Source organism: Armigeres subalbatus, chromosome 2 (assembly GCF_024139115.2).
Source record: "Armigeres subalbatus isolate Guangzhou_Male chromosome 2, GZ_Asu_2, whole genome shotgun sequence".
Taxonomy (NCBI): domain Eukaryota; kingdom Metazoa; phylum Arthropoda; class Insecta; order Diptera; family Culicidae; genus Armigeres; species Armigeres subalbatus.
The window spans coordinates 226755100-226772289 of NC_085140.1; the positions used below are offsets into that span (position 1 = coordinate 226755100).

Genomic DNA, 17190 nt, shown 5'->3' on the forward strand with positions numbered 1-17190 from the left:
GACCTTCCACCTTTTGTCCTACAACCATAGCTGCTATGCCCCACCACGGTGGCCATTAGAACAGTTCAATCAGATGATCGATAGGCTATCGTCTGACCTAGTTGCTCGTAAGCCGGTCGTGGCTATGCGAAGAAGCCAACGCGAATCCGCTGGGTGACGCGTACAGGATAGTGATGGCCAAGACCAAAGGAAGCTCTTCACCCCCCGAACGGTCCCCGGATAGGATGGCGAGGATTATCGAGGTACTCTTCCCGTCCCGAGCCACAAGTCCCTGGCCGCCTGCATCACAAGACAATATGGGTGCGACCGAAATGGTGGCTCCGGTGACGAATAAAGAGTTACTCGTGGTGGCCAAGTCCCTGGTAAACGAACAAAGCTCCAGGGACTTATGGAGTTTCGAACAGCGCTCTCAAGGCAGCAATCATAGCGAACCCGAACATGTTCAGGCTGGCTGCTGAATGAGCTCGAGATTCCCAAATTGGACCTGCTGGAGGGCCAGATTTTTTTTTATATTTTATTTTTTATATATGTTCAAAATAATCATTTTTTTTTTTCTTATTTTCCAGAATGGTAAAAAAAAATTAGAGAATAACTAAACACGGATGTATTGCATTCAAAAATTCCTTTTTTTGGTAACAGGTATTTTGGATGGCAATTTAATGAGAAACATAAACTTGTTGCCTCCAATAATCGACTCGTATTGTTTTCGTTCAAGTGACCAAAATTCGCAAACAGGATTCAAAATTTTTGTTATGTGCTTCCGACCGTAGAGAGAAATACCTTATGTGAGCTGTTTTCTTTCTGCTATTTAGATTTGAGCTCGTCGTCGTATTGGATATCGATAATCTGTTCGAACATCATTATGGTGAATCGCGTTGGAATCCACCTTCAAAACCACGTAGCACTTTCAGGGGCACATAACTCCAAAAGCAAATGACAGGCAACAGCGAAAAGTAGTTTTTCACCTTTGCTCACTTGCAGCATACACGAAAACAATATTTTCAGATGTGCTAATTCTGCAACTGCAACCAATTTGCCAATTTCGTTACAAAATCTTTAACATTGGCTAATAAAAGTTCGACATGTTGATCCATTTCTTGCAGCTTCCCGTTCAAGTCATTGAAATTTTTGGTAATATCTACCACAAAAGCTAAGTCATTCGCCTATTTAAGATCTACCAGTTTGGGCATTGGTTTATCTTTATCAAATCGTGCGATAAAATCTTTTAAGCCTGGTAAAACGGTTTATTAGAAGAAAAGCAATAATGCAGCAAATCTCCGTATTCTGCCTCCATTTCCGTCAACATTATTTAGAATTGGTGGTGGTGGATTCCTCGCGTTGATAAAGTTTAATGTCGAGCTTCAGTATTTCAAGAATATTGATCGTTTTCTCAAATAGATTTTCTTAGTGAATAATGCAATGTGCGGGGAAAATCATGCCACTGTGATTGTTTTTTCCTTTTTTGGAAGTGTCACGATGACAGCGTTCTTTCCCGTTACTGCCGATGCCGGCGCCATCAGTTATATATACGGCTATTTAAGTTTTCAAAGGAGCTTTCAGCTTTTACGTTTCATGGGGTCTCTTCATGCAGCCATTTCAAAATATGTTGAATATGTCGTTTCAAATTCAAAATGAAATTATTGGAATACAATAAAAGTAAATTACTAGATTGCAAGACCATTTTTTCCAACCAATGATATTTTACGATGTTCAATAATAACTGATAAAAAAAGCTTCTCGAGCCACATAGATAAGCTTGTGGGCCGGTTATGAAGTTTCTGCTACGGCTCACGGGCCACAAAAAAAACGAGCCGAGGGCGCATCCGGCCCGCGGGCCGTACGTTGGGCAGCCCTGACATAGACCATGTTCTGGTGGATGGTCGCCATTTCTCGGATGTTATCGATGTGCGGACATTTAGAGGTCAACATTGACTCTGATTACTACCTCGTTGTCAGTAAAATTCGATCATGGTTGACAACTGTATTGAACGAAAAACCGCAGCGAACGATGCGTTAGAAGATCGACGAACGGATGGATAAGTGCAATCAACGCTAGCGACAACATCAACGATCTATGGAGCGGTGAGCAAATCAGCGCGAGAAGTGGTAGGCACTACACAGAGGCAACTCACACACTCAGCCAGAATTGCCGACTTCGGTAATTCTTTCTGAATTCTCAACAACTGTACAGTCGGTAATGGTTTCGGTAAACGAATAAATTACCGAAAGATCTGTAAATTGCCTAAGGCGAACGATTTGTCAATTTTACTGCTTGTTCTTAAAAAAATGCTTGTTCTGCATGCGGAATTATCAAAGAACTGTAATTTAGAAACCATGAGTTATCGTAAACCATAATTATCGTAATCGCGGAATGAGGGTACGTTGCAGCAGAAAATAAATCACACATTGTTTTTGTTTTAATATTTAAGTTGAATAATGATAAAACAAAATTCACATGCAGTTTTCTCGTTGTCGTAGACTTTAAATGTGTGCCTAGCAAAGCCCAGCGGTAATCTGCGATTCCACCAAGTAAATAATTTATTCATTTTCCCTAGTCCATTGTCGAGGAATAGTTAGGGTAATATGGTATAATGCGCCCCAAAATACAAAAAGTTACATTTTGATGTAACTTTCAATGTTTGTTTGCTCAACATTCTGGAGCGACGCTAGCATACTGTCCGCAAAACTTGCACTGGAACACTCAGTTGGGCAACAAAATAACTTTTCTCAGTGGTTAACATGATATAAAATTGCTTCCATCTTCAAAAATGTACCGTTTTTCAAAAATATGTTTCACTGGTCAAAACGCCCTAGTGTAGGCAGGACGATATGCTCTTACCAACTGGACATAAGCGCGGCGAGCTTGCAGCAGTTGCTTCCAAATTATATGGAAACAATTGGAATGTAATTCAAACCTGCTTAAATGGACTTATGTTGGTTTTTCAATGTCAAGCACATAAGGATTTGCAACCTTTCTATTGTGGAATTGATAAAATACTAATAAAGGGCTGTGAAAGGTCTTTGGTTAAGGTGGGGCGTATTGCCCAGGCACTTTTTGAAATCCATTAATTCACGGCTTTTCAAAAAAGCTTTATTAGGGGAGATGCGGTCAATATGCGCCCCTTAAGCTAATCTCTTAATTTAATGGTGATTTCATCCGAAATAGTGTAATTTCGAAGTGTTCATCAATATTCTAGCGTATCAGTCATTATATGGTCCAACCATTTAAAAAAAAACCCAAATTTATCCCCAAGTGGTGATTATGCCTTTCTCGATTCGATATGTTGGATTCGAATTAATGTTGTAAATGCTGTGCTAATTGCCTACATCTTGGCGGTTAAAATATTTAATGCAACTCTATCACGCTGCTTATAAATTACTCAATAATTGAGTAATTTTTAAGCAATTGTTATGAGAGTAATGGATTGCGTCATGGCTAAATTGATTAATGACTTAAAGTGTGCATGTAAACAGCGTATTTGTTAAAAGAAAAATAGAAATATTATTCAAATCGAATGAGTTATTAGCAAACAAAAACAATAGTGTCCAACTAGGAAAGTTTCTCCGTCGAATGAAACTAGTTGCACTCGAATCGGTCAAGTCCTTCTATATGAAACGTGTTTAACAATAAAAAATCATAGGCTACACACACACACACACACAGTCAGACATGTGCTCAGTTTTTCGAGCTGAGTCGATTGGTATATAACACTATGGGTCTCCGAGCCTTCTATCAAAATTTGGCTTTTGGAGGGAAATTATAGCCTTCTGGTACAACTTTGTTGTACGAGAAAGGCAAAAACAACAATATTACAAGAAAACGATTTTATACCAAAATGTTGCATTTTCATTTAAAATGGACGACGCTGGGCAATATTTTTCACTAAAATTGTCACACTATTTTGCAAAAGATTAGTGTCAGTCTTATACTTTAAGGTAGTCAATATTTTAGACTAATAAAAAAGAGGAGAAAATATTTTTTTGTATTTGAAGAAAAAGCATTGTTGACGTAAACACCGAAATTGCATCGGAAAGAGCCAAAAAAACATTTTATTTTTTTAAATTTAAACGCAGAGTTTTTGACACAGTTTTTTTGCGTAACGGCTCACAAATGTTTTTTGGCTTCAGCCGCTCACGATTTTGAGACAAAATTTGGGTTAATAACCAAGAAAACATGGTGGCGCATTTTACCCGACCGGCGCATTTCATACGTATCTCCCCTACGTGTTATCTGTAATATTTTCATATGACTACTCACGGGCAATGCATTTGCGGCTTACTAGACTACCAAATAACACAAAGTTAGCATAAATTGCTTTGAAAAGTAAAAAGTTTTTAAGGAGTTCCCTTAGGTGGGGGGCATATTATACCGTCTTACCCTAACTGCAAGGGTTTAGGTTTGAGATCAGCGTCTACACAAAAATTCGCCAGAGTTGCACTAAACATTTAAAATGGCGTGGCGCAATAACAACAGACTTTTAGCTTATGAGCTATTCTGTGAAGTCGATGCGTTCATTTTATTCATCGCCACAGAATGATCTTTTGCGTAAGAGGCAATTCGCATAGTAATTTCCATACAAACTTCGAATGACACGTCAATTACAGGGTGAGTAGAGTTGGTTATCAGTTGTTAATGTATGCAAAATCGAAACGCAAGCTTTAAAATAATAAAAGTTTGATTTTAATCAAATATTATCCATATCAACTTGTAAATTTCGAGCTGAAGAGAACTTTTATTTCATATTCCATTTGTGATGTTTTATCGCTTGATTAAAATATTATCATCTTCGGCAGTTCGTGGTTAATTGGGAATTGATTTCAAAATCTGTCAATTTTTATGATATGTTTTTTTCTAAGTATATTTTGAAGCTACTAAAAATGGTTATAACTATGTTAAAATAACTCACTCATAACAACTACACCCAACCGACGGTTGTTAGATTTTCTAACAATTGTGTATAAGAATCTACCAAAACCCGTATAAGATCTGGGCATGTGCGAAATTGCTAGATTCTTATACAAATGTTGTATAAGAATCTAACAATTTTGTAAGCATGTAGCATGTTTTAAATATGTTATAAAGCTGCATCCAAGCTGTGGTTAATATTGATCGTAGTTACAACATCCTTGTATAACAAGGAAATGATTCGAATTGGAAGAGAAAACACAGTGTTGGCTGATACTTTACCAAAAAATATGTCTCGTTTAGAATGAATTAAGTGAAAAACAATGAATCGATTACTTTGAGCGTGCTTACAGCGGCACACTAGGAGCTAACTTTCGGAAATCAGTATGGTGAAAGGCATCTAAAGTTTAATATCTTGAAAATAAGCACCTTAATCAAAAAATATTTGGTAGGCGTAGTAGCGCACACCTTCCTACATAACTATGTACTAAATAGTTTTTTGTGAAAAGTTCCTACTGTTGAGAAAACCCGCGTTAGATGTCTTTCGCCATACAAACTTCAGCCGGTTAACTCATGGTGGCTGTTTTCACATTTACGTTAGCGCCTGGATGCTGGCAGCGGCAGGTACTAGCCACTGTATGTGATTCATTGTGGGCCCTCTTTAGCCGTGCGGTAAGACGCGCGGCTACAAAGCAAGACCATGCTGAGGGTGGCTGGGTTCGATTTCCGGTGCCGGTCAAGGCAATTTTCGGATTGGAAATTGTCTCGACTTCCCTGGGCATAAAAGTATCATCGTGTTAGCCTTATGATATACATATGCGAAAATGGTAACCTGGCTTAGAAACCTCGCATTAATAGCTGTGGAAGTGCTTAATGAACACTAAGCTGCGAGGCGGCTCTGTCCCAGTGTGGGGATGTAATGCCAATAAGAAGAAGAAGAAGAAGAAGAAGATGTAATTCATTCTTTTCCCCTTTTTCGTACAGAAAAAGGGATTTTTCCAAAAGTAAATTCTCAATAGTGGTGTTCTACCAATCAATTGGGCTCTACAAACGCAGTATGATCGTTTGTCAAATTCATCTGTTGTGGGAATGGTATTTGTATTATGATGATGATTTGATATTTTTTCGTGCTTTCGGTATTACGTTAACCTAGCATGTTAAAATCCTATTATTCTATTGAAAAATGACCCGACTCGAAATTATGATAAAAAATACGAGTCCTCTTAAAAACATTTGTTTTTGTTCTTCCAGAAAAGTAGTAATTTAAATATATGAACACAAACATGTACAAATAATGGGGTTTTCGAAAGGAACTATATGATTGATTGTGATTTTTGATTCCAGTTGACCCTATGCTACAAGTCTATATAGAAGGGAATCATCGATATATGGAAATCATAATTATTGCAGTTTTTCTGTGAAGCTAATTTTTACGACCTGTAACAATCATTTAGATTGGCACTGTGATGTCTTCTAAAAGACTCCATTCGCATGTTCCACAGAATATATGACAATAAATAAAATGTGTTGAATGCTTTCTTTACTTTTATAAATGTCCTAAGAATTTACAGCAAGTATAATGGAAAGTTGCACAATAAATCTTGAACGGCAAGGAAAAACAACATGTTTGTACTAAGTACGAACTTAGTATTTAATTTAAATAAACTTGTTGTTAATCCACTTTATGTGCATAATGGATGGCCATTAAGTTATCAAATTATAAATATATAAATGAAAAAAGATTTCATTTCTCTCATGCCGTAATTATTGCACAGCTGAAAATACACTTGGGAATATTTCATATTTCAAACATTTGTATAACTCATTAACAACATATTAGTAATTGTAACATAAATTATAACTAATATATAACATATTAATCCATATATATAAAACTCAATGTTTGTATGTTTGTATGTATGTTTGTATGTATGTTCCAGCATAACTTCTGAACGCATTGACCGATCTCAACCAAATTTGGAACACACATTCTTTATCTTAAGGAAACGACGATAGGGGGGCTTTGGATGCTGTTTGGAAAAGGGGGATGGTGTGGGGGGAGGTGTATTGCTTAATCATCGATCAACTCAGTGTACCTTCTGAACCCCTTGGCCGATCTCAACCAAATTTGTAACACACATTCTTTATCTTAAGGAGGAGGTGATAGGGTGGTTAAACATGCATTTTGAAAAAGGGTGAGGGTGTGGGGGGAGGGGTTTTTCTTAGTTATCGATGAACTCAGTGTAACTTCTGAACCCTTTGGCCGATTTCAACTAAATTTGGAACACAAATTCTTTATCTTACAGAGGGGACGATAGGGGGTTAAGAATGTTCTTTGGAAAATGGGGAGGGTGTGGGGGGAGAGGCATTGCTTATTTATTGATCAACTCAGTGTAACTTCTGAACCCTTTGGCCGATTTCAACCAAATTTGGAACACACATTCTTTATCTTAAGGAGGGCGATAGGGGGGTAGATCATGCTCTTTGGAAAAGGGGAGGGTGTGGGGGAAAGGGTACTGCTTAGTTATCGATCAACTCAGTGTAACATCTGAGCCCCTAGGCCGATTTCAACCAAAATTGGAACACAAATTCTTTATCTTAAGGAGGGGACGATATGGGGTTAAGCATGCTCTTTGGAAAAGGAGGAGGGTGTGAGGGGAGGTGTTTTGCTAAGTTATCGATCACCTCAGTGTAAATTCTGATTCCCTTGGCCGATTTCAACCGAATTTGGAACACAAATTCTTTATTTTTAGGAGACGACGATAGGAGGGTTAATGATGCTCTTTGGAAAAGAGAGAGGGTGTTGGTAGGAGGAGTATTGCTTACTTATTGAGCAACTCAGTGTAACTTCTGAACCCCTTGGCCGATTTCAAACAAATTCGGAACATAAATTCATTATCATAAGGAGACGACGATAGGAGGTTAGGGATGATCTTTACAAAAGAGAGAGGGTATGAGGGGAGAGGTATTGTTTAGCAATCGATCAACTCAATATAAATCTTGAGCCTCATGACCGATTTGAACCAAATTTGTAACAAATATTTTCTGTCCTAAGGAAGCGATTTTAGTGGATATGAGTAAGTCATTTTAAAAAGGGGAGGGTGTGGGATAGGGGTATTGCTTAGTTATCGATGAATTCAGCATGACTTCTGAACCCATTTATCGATGTCCACCAAATTTGGAACCCATATTATCTGTCTAAGGAAGACTATATCAGACTGGGTAGAAGTGTCATAGCTGAATGAGAGGGATTGTATATTTATTGAACGAACAGTTTAGTATACCTTTTATCGCATGGGTCAATTCAAACCAAACACGTAATCTCTACCCAAAAGAAACTATTATATAGAGGCTGGAAGGAACTTTTGGAATGGGAGAGGGGGTTATTGGGGTTGGGTATTGTTTAGAAAACGACTTAATTTAAAATCCCTCTTATTTAGTACATCCGAGGTTCTTTGACATTGTACAATGCTCCGAAAACAAATTGCCCAAATTCCTTAAAAATAGAAAATCCTCGACAATAACATTTTCCCGGTAATAACATTTCCCCAAAAATGACTCTAACGAAAATGATATTTGCCAAAAATGATACTTCCCGATACACATATCCCAGAATATGACATTTCCCTGAATATGACATATTCCTGAATATAGCAGGCCATTAACATAACACTATTTGCCCTAAGGTCATTCGACATGAAGGACATTTGGGATAATTAAGAACAGCATCAGAAAAATCTTGCATAGGTATAAAACAATCATAATTGTTACCCTTCATCGGAATAATGGTATGCCCAGTGAAAGGCAATGATTAATGTGTTTCCTTCTGAATGGTGGATGTGTTGCTTCTTTAAAAGTAGGCTTTTGCCCGGAATAAGGCAATGGTTGGTGTGATCCCTTCTTTAAAAATATGCGTTTGCCCGGAATATGGCATCGATGGATGTTTTTCCTTCTTTAGAAAAAGACGTTTGCCTGGAATAAGACTTTTCAAACCCACGATCCCTTCTTCAAAATCAGTCAGTGTTTCTAAAAGCCTTCTTTTAATCAAATGATAAAATATAAATAAGTAAACACAATTACCCTGTTGACTGTTGGTTTTATCATTTTCCGATTTTAAAATAAAACTGCAAACCAAACTGGCAATTCCGAGCAAGGCCGGGTACATAAAGCTAGTATGTATTATAAAAGCATTTCATAACGTTTTCATTACTTCATTTGTTATAGTATGTCATATAATGCTCATATAAGACATATATACTAGTAATACAGATCGAAATAAAAACATATTTTATAACAAGAACGATATTTTATTAGACGCCATTTTTTGCGCTTTTTTGGGCATATAAACGTAAGAAACATGATAAGCATGAAAAATGATGAGCACATAAAGAAATACATGATACTATGTACTATATGTGCAATATAAACTTGTATACAACAAGTTGTGTTGCTTGGGTGATGCATTATTTTCACCATTTTGATTAAATTTCCATTATTTTAGTTTATTTTTATTATTAATTTTTGAAACAAAAGAAAACACATAAAACTCATCAGGAATAATTGAGTATTCCATCACTTTACCTTTAAAGAAAAAAAGAGAGTTATACCCGTGTTTTGAGAACATTGATAAAGGTCATTGTTGTCAAACACTGACAAGTAACCCTAATCACCCTGTACATCCAGATCAGCTAAAAGTTTAGAAGAACTATTGAAATGGTAAATACAATCGTTTAAGCATAAGGGAGCAAAAAAGTCAAAATTTGAATCCATCTACTGTCCAGCATCACCAGTTCTAGCTGTGCGGCTGAACATACAGCAACTGTCGGGGAGGGCGTTGCTTAGCAATAGAGCAGCTTGCGGACTCATCATCTGTTAATGAAATTCAAGGCAGCGTATGACTCAGATAAACGGATGAACGTAGAACACAGCTGTTTAACAAGGATTATGAGGCTGATTCGTGTGTCGCTGGATGGGTCCGAATCGAGCGTCAGAATATCTGGTGAGACATCCGATTCGTTCATAACGTTGGATGGATTGAAGCAGGGCGATGCACTCTTTAATCTGCTATTAAGCTCTGGAAGGTGCAATTTGAAAGATACTTTCGTGCCCTTTAAACGGAAGAGTGAAACAATAGGGCTAATCATAATGTCTGAAAACTAAATATCTAGTGGCTGGCTGAGAACAAGGCAGTCCAAACGGTGTTGGTCCCGTGGTGGAAATAGATGGGATGCGATTTGAGTTTTTCGATGAATTCTATGAACATATCTTGGAACACTCATTACATGTGATAATGGTGTTAGCCGTGAGGTGAGACGACGTGTTGCGACTTCAAGTAGGACTTTCTACGGTTTGCGTGGCTAGTTAACGTTTCGCAGCTTACAGACTCGGACAAAAAAGCTTTGTACACATCTTTGATTCGGCCAGTACGGCCTTGTGTACAGCCTTGTGTACGTCCAAAGATGCAAACTGTCGATTTCTCGGAGTGTTAGAAAGGAGAGGAGAGACCAGCAAAAGCAATGTAGCAGAGAGCCTTGAAAAGGACGTCAGGTAGACCACGCACTCGCTGACTGTCAGGAATCGAGGAATGCGCGTGTGGCCGGTATGCTGAGAAACTGGCGATTGTACTATGGAGAATCAGAAATCAAATCAGAAAGCTAATGTTCGAAGCAGTAAACCCCAGAATGTCAGTACTCTAATCCATATAGTTATCAAGATATAGGCGACAGAACCAGATAATATTAGTTTTTGATAATCTGGATCATTAATATTTAACTGCTAATATCTTCGGCTACAATCATTCCTTTTCAACCCTAATCTTTCAAACAGCAGAAAATCAGATAGCAAAACTTCCCAATGACTCCAGATGAGAAAAAAAACATACGACGCATGTGCGTCTGCGTGGGTGTGATTCCCGCCGGATGAGGAGGAAACTTTTCGTGTAACGAAAAATTCTCCACTGGTCCACTGGTGTTTTTTGTCCTGTTCGTTAATTGTCTTATACTGTTAAGTGTTCAGTCTGTACGACCTCTGGTCAAAGACGGTGTTTCTGTCTTTTATTACTATCAATACCCAACCTTTCTCAATAGCACGATCAAATTCTAAGCTCTACTTCTGGCAGGTCTTTTGGACACAATTTATCAAAAACCATGCTAATTAAAAAAAACATACAATTTTTGGAAAGTTTGTAAAGTTTCGATTTTTGGTTTTACGTCAACTCATAAAGAAACATCCATGGAATTCGAAATAATCACTAACAGTTTGAAGTCTCCTTTTTTAGTCAAGTTTCTAAAACGTTAGCTCCAAAAAAATTTCAAATTACGAGTTGTGTCTAGTATTGCACGAAACCATCGACATTTTCTTAGTCTCGGAATAACAGCTTGGCAGTCTCATAATAAATCAAAACGACACTTTGATTTCGATGAAGGCATTATCATCATTGGTAAATAGAAAAATCTGGGCCTCTATTTTCCATGGTTCGTATTGTACCAATGAAAAATTCTATTATCTTAGAAGTTAAAAAACTGAATAGATGCAGCACAATATGTATAATGTTGGCACACTATGTAGGGGAACGGTTCGCCACTTCATCTCATAGCTCCTATTTCCATCCCATCAAAAACAAAGCAATGGAAAGGAATTTGGTTTGTTTATTATTTTTGTGATTTTTTTCAGCAGTGAGCACGCGTGTACAAAGAGAAGCGACGAATTTGGTGCCGTATTTCTTTGTTTAGCGATGAGATGGATATATGTACAGTGAGATGGAGATCGGAACAGTTCCCCTATAATTTAAAATTTATTAAAGCATCGAATGAAACCAAAACCTTGGCTAATTTATTTGTCATTCATCAATATGAGCTCTTTCGGTTTCCACCGCAACATCAAAAGATGTGTCCTCTCTTAAAACATCCAATGAAATCTCTTGGATGAATGGCTATGTTTTCAAGATTTTCAACAAATTTACCGCGGCGCGGCATAATTTTATAATTTTGTCAGGCGACGCCGTATATCACAATGGATAACCCTGAACATATTTTTAAGCACTAAGCGCCCAAAGATGCATAAAACTCGAAAAGAAACTCCAGTTTTATCTCTATATATTTTCCCACATACGAAACTGAATAAAAGAAACTCAACGTCGGTATCACAATATTGAAGAAAGAAGTCGTACAGGTATGATACGCGTGGGCGCTTAGTTATTTATGTGGGTATTAAAGAATCACGTTGAAAACGGTTTTGATTTTGTTCTCCTTATTCCTCTACTCCGAGGGATTTTTGTTGCTGCAGCCGTTTGAACATCTGAAACTTTTTCTATGTTATACTCACTTAATTCATGATATTTTTGTTTAAAAGCTCATTTGTGATAAAAAGACACAATTTAATAATGTAATGACTGGTGTTTGCACACCGTAAACACAATAGTTTGGGAATAACAGCACTGTTGTCATATGGCACGCACATATTCGCTCACTCTAGTTTGTTCGTTTTATGTCACTTCCACAGTAACCGCCAACCTGCGGATAGTAACTTATGAAGGTAATTCAGTACGAAAAGTGCGCGCCGTTTTAGAAAAATCGTTATATTTTCTAAAAACTAATTGATGCTATTTAAGATTTTATTTATTTTCATTATTTTTTTTTATTTTAATGATAATAGCATCCACAATACTTGAATCTTAGTATAAATCAACTATTTGAAATTGCTTCTTGCCACTTACTATGACGCTATACACTTTAATCACTTCCTTAATAATCCATTAGCAACATTAGAAATATCAGATATCAGATTTCACAACACTTTAATTTCGTTTAGGCTTTCGTTCGCATAACATGAATCAATTAGATCTGACTTGACGCTTTGAAACACAGCGGCGCACTGAATTCATTTTTTCTCATCTCTTTTCATCTTGACTTCATCCGTGGAGCATCGTGGGCAGTATTCATATTGAGGAAAAAAAACGTGTCACGCTGTCGGAAATGTGTGGTTGTGCCTTAGTTTGAATTTTACACTAGTCACAGGTAGCATCGATACTGAACTAAATGTTTTATTTTTGCCAATATCTAGAACAGCATATTTATGTATCGAAACTGTTTATTTATATACATATGCTGATGACCGATGTAAGAATTGATCATCGATTTGAAACACTGCAATGACCGGAACTTAATTTCACTTTGTGTTTATTGACACTATTTACAAGCCAATTAATGGAATTAATGTTATAGCTTGAAGAAATTGAATTCCCGAATAAGTATTTGTTTCTTACATTTACCATTTGTTCTTCTCAAATGGGAGGATTCGAAGCACATGTTATTTCAAAATAAACCAACTGACATAAAATTACCGGAGGCTGTCCAAATAACACGCAGACAGGACAAGTTTTGATATATTTTATATACTACCCTCTCCCAGCGTGGACAATTCAATAACATATTTCAAATACGACTTATCTACTTTTGTAAACAAAGATTAAAACTATGATTTGGCGAATCTGATAGCATTCTAACGCAAACCAATCCCATCAATACGTAGGTGAAGGCTTCCACTACCTGTTAATGGTGTTGATATGCTACCAGATTTGTCAAATCGAAGTTGGAATCTTTGATTATAAAAGTCAATAAGTCGTTTTAAAAAAATTGGCAATTAATTAGGGTATCGGTAGGTATTTTCGGCTATTGTGCTTCGGTACATTCATCTAAAGCTGAAATTACATCTTTAAGTTCAATTTCAACTAGCTGCATCGGAAATTCTCGAGTGAGAATTGAGAACACGATTACGAGGCAGTGTTGAAAAAAAATTGCTTTAACTTTAATTTTTAAGCCTGTGCCGGTATTTTGTTTTTTAACTATATGTGACTTTTTTCAGCCTAGAGTTTATCACCTGTGCCGAGAATTGTCGTTGCAAATTGTCAAGTTCAAGTATAATAGAATGCCGATCACTTTCGTTGCCATTAATTAATTAGGTGTTTGCAAAGCGTGATAACATTCTGGTTTAATGATTATACCAAGTTGAGAAAACAAGATTCTTTGGCAAAATGTACATTCTTTTTCTGACATCCAACTATGGTTACAAAGCTGGAACATTTTTGGTACCGCGCTAATAACACACGAAAGTTCTATGAGAAGTTAAACCGTTCACGTAAGGGGCACGTGCCACAGCCTGATATGTGCAAGGACATAAACGGGAACCTTCTTACGAACGAGCGTGAGGTGATCCAAAGGTGGCAGCAGCACTACGAAGAACACCTGAATGGCGATGTGGCAGACGAAGATGGCGGTATGGTGATGGACCTGGAAGAGTGCGCGCAGGGCATAATTTTACCGGCTCCGGATCTCCAGGAAATCCAGGAGGAGATCGGCCGGCTTAAGAACAATAAAGCCCCTGGGGTTGACCAACTACCAGGAGAGCTATTTAAACACGGTGGTGAGGCACTGGCTAGAGCGCTGCACTGGGTCATTACCAAGATTTGGGAGGAGGAAGTTTTACCGCAGAATAAGCTAGATTATAGCAACTACCGCGCAATCACATTGCTGAACGCCGCCTACAAGGTACTCTCCCAAATTTTATGCCGTCGACTAGCACCAACTGCAAGGGAGTTCGTGGGGCAGTACCAGGCGGGTTTTATGGGCGAACGCTCCACCACGGACCACGGACCCATTCGCCAAGTACTGCAGAAATGCCGCGAATACAACGTGCCCACACATCATCTATTCATCGACTTCAAAGCCGCATATGATACAATCGATCGGGACCAGCTATGGCAGCTAATGCACGAAGACGGTTTTCCGGATAAACTGACACGGTTGATCAAAGCGACGATGGATCGGGTGATGTGCGTAGTTCGAGTTTCAGGGGCCTTCTCGAGTCCGCAGAGGGTTACGGCAAGGTGATGGTCTTTCGTGTTTGCTATTCAACATCGCTTTGGAAGGTGTAATACGAAGAGCAGGGATTAACACGAGTGGTACAATTTTCAATAAGTCCGTCCAGCTATTTGGCTTCGCCGACGACATAGATATTATGGCACGTAACTTTGAGAAGATGGAGGAAGCCTACATCAGACTGAAGAGGGAAGCTAAGCGGATCGGACTAGTCATCAACACGTCGAAGACAAAGTACATGATAGGAAGAGGTTCAAGAGACGACAATGTGAGCCACCCACCGCGAGCTTGCATCGGTGGTGACGAAATCGAGGTGGTAGAAGAATTTGTGTAATTGGGGTCACTGGTGACTGCCGAAAATGATACCAGCAGAGAAATTCGGAGACGCATAGTGGCTGGAAATCGTACGTACTTTGGACTCCGCAAGACGCTCCGATCGAATAGAGTTCGCCGCCGTACCAAACTGATAATCTACAAAACGCTTATTAGACCGGTAGTCCTCTACGGACACGAGACCTGGACGATGCTCGTGGAGGACCAACGCGCACTTGGAGTTTTCGAAAGGAAAGTGCTGCGTACCATCTATGGTGGGGTGCAGATGGCGGACGGTACGTGGAGGAGGCGAATGAACCACGAGTTGCATCAGCTGTTGGGAGAACCATCCATCGTTCACACCGCGAAAATCGGACGACTGCGGTGGGCCGGGCACGTAGCCAAAATGTCGGACAGTAACCCGGTGAAAATGGTTCTTGACAACGATCCGACGGGCACAAGAAGGCGAGGTGTGCAGCGGGCAAGGTGGATCGATCAGGTGGAAGATGACTTGCGGACCCTCCGTAGACTGCGTGGTTGGCGACGTGTAGCCATGGACCGAGCCGAATGGAGAAGACTCTTATATATCGCACAGGCCACTTCGGCCTTAGTCTGAATAAATAAATAATAATAATCAATTGGATAAAATATATAAAATATATAAATATATAAATATCCTGACTAACATTAAACTAGAGTGTATTGGTTTGAGGGGCGTCAAGTATTCGACAAAACTTTTTCCGAAGGTTAGAACGAGAGATATGAAAATCAAATTCAGTTGCACAACGATTAAAAATGCGGCACATACTAGTGAATGGTTCGATATGCCCATAATTTGTGCGTGTACCCTTTAGCGGTCGGTGTAACTGGGTAGGTTATTTGGATCGTTCCAGGCGAAACGTACAAATTTGCGTTGAATGGCCTCGATACGCAAGACACTGTTTTTATAAAACGGTGCCCAAACGACAGAAGAAAATTCTTCAATCGACCTCACTACCTCACGACCAGTACATTGTACCCAGCAGACTCGAGCAATCAGAAGATCAAATTACGGACCTCTACTGTTGCTAAGAACACTGCGCCTTATGTAGATGTTGCATCTTTTTTACAGCAATTTACAACTTACATACCGATCGCTGCTGATTGGGTAAATCAATGCTTAGCACCTCCTCCACTCCTCAGGAACTTCATATGTATTAGTATTTGGAGACTTTTGTAACGAGACTAGCTGTAAGTTGAACATGTAATAAACTGGGACTCTTGTCTTGAAACTCTAACGGAACGGACCTTCTCAATGCCAAGGTCCGAACAACACAAGGACTTCGCAGCAGAGATGGACCCAGGGGCTCGTAGCGGCGTAGCCTCAACATAGAAATAAAGAAAGTCTACAGGAATCCGACCTGGGCCCAGGTCAAGGCTAAAGCGAGCAGCCGCCCATGATGGAGATCTTTTACGTTTGCCCTATGTACCCCTAGGGGTACATGAAGAAGAAGAACTCATATGACTGAATTTGGTTGTATATAACCAAAAGAACTTATTTTTTAACATGTGTGCTACCTGGGCAGCCATTGGCTCCTTATGCAATTGCGATTGTTCTGTTCAATCACGGAGTAGCAACTACGAAATGTAAGGATATCATACTCATGCTCCCATTTGGAGGACAATGTTCAACTTTACTTGGCGGTATTCCAAACACGCCATTGCTGTTCTCAAAAACACGCGAATCATTTCATATTTTCTTGGTGGTCCTCCAAACACGCCATTGTGATATTCCAAACACGCAAATCATTTCATCTTTATTTGGCGGTCCTCCAAACACGCCATTGCCTTCCTCAAAACTCGCAAATCAATTTAAGGTGATTATATAATAAAGCCAGATATCGGCCATTTTGTAAACCACGTGCGTTTTCAATATTTTTTTCAAGAACACGAGATGAAAGAACCATAACGCGTATGAGGCTGAAATAATGGTAGACCGTTTGCTTAGTTATGCTGAACAATCATGATTTGAGTTTCGGCACTGTACGATTACGCCAGATTTGGGCTTTTGGAAATGTATGTAGATAAACGTGTGGTGAATATGAAATTCACCACGGC

At 38.8% G+C, this 17190-nt stretch overlaps 1 protein-coding gene across 2 annotated transcripts in view; it reads right to left on the reverse strand.

Annotated features, from left to right (window-relative positions):
• LOC134211799 (cartilage oligomeric matrix protein) overlaps positions 1-12788 on the reverse strand; it is a 35415-nt gene extending 22627 nt beyond the window's left edge. The window contains exon 1 of one of the 2 annotated variants that reach the window (XM_062689045.1): positions 12621-12788. The gene's annotated coding sequence lies outside the window, so the exon portion shown is untranslated. Of the gene's footprint in view, positions 1-12311; positions 12330-12620 lie in introns of those variants that run through there. The other variant, XM_062689046.1, reaches the window with a different exon arrangement.
• Positions 12789-17190: the final 4402 nt, after the last annotated feature.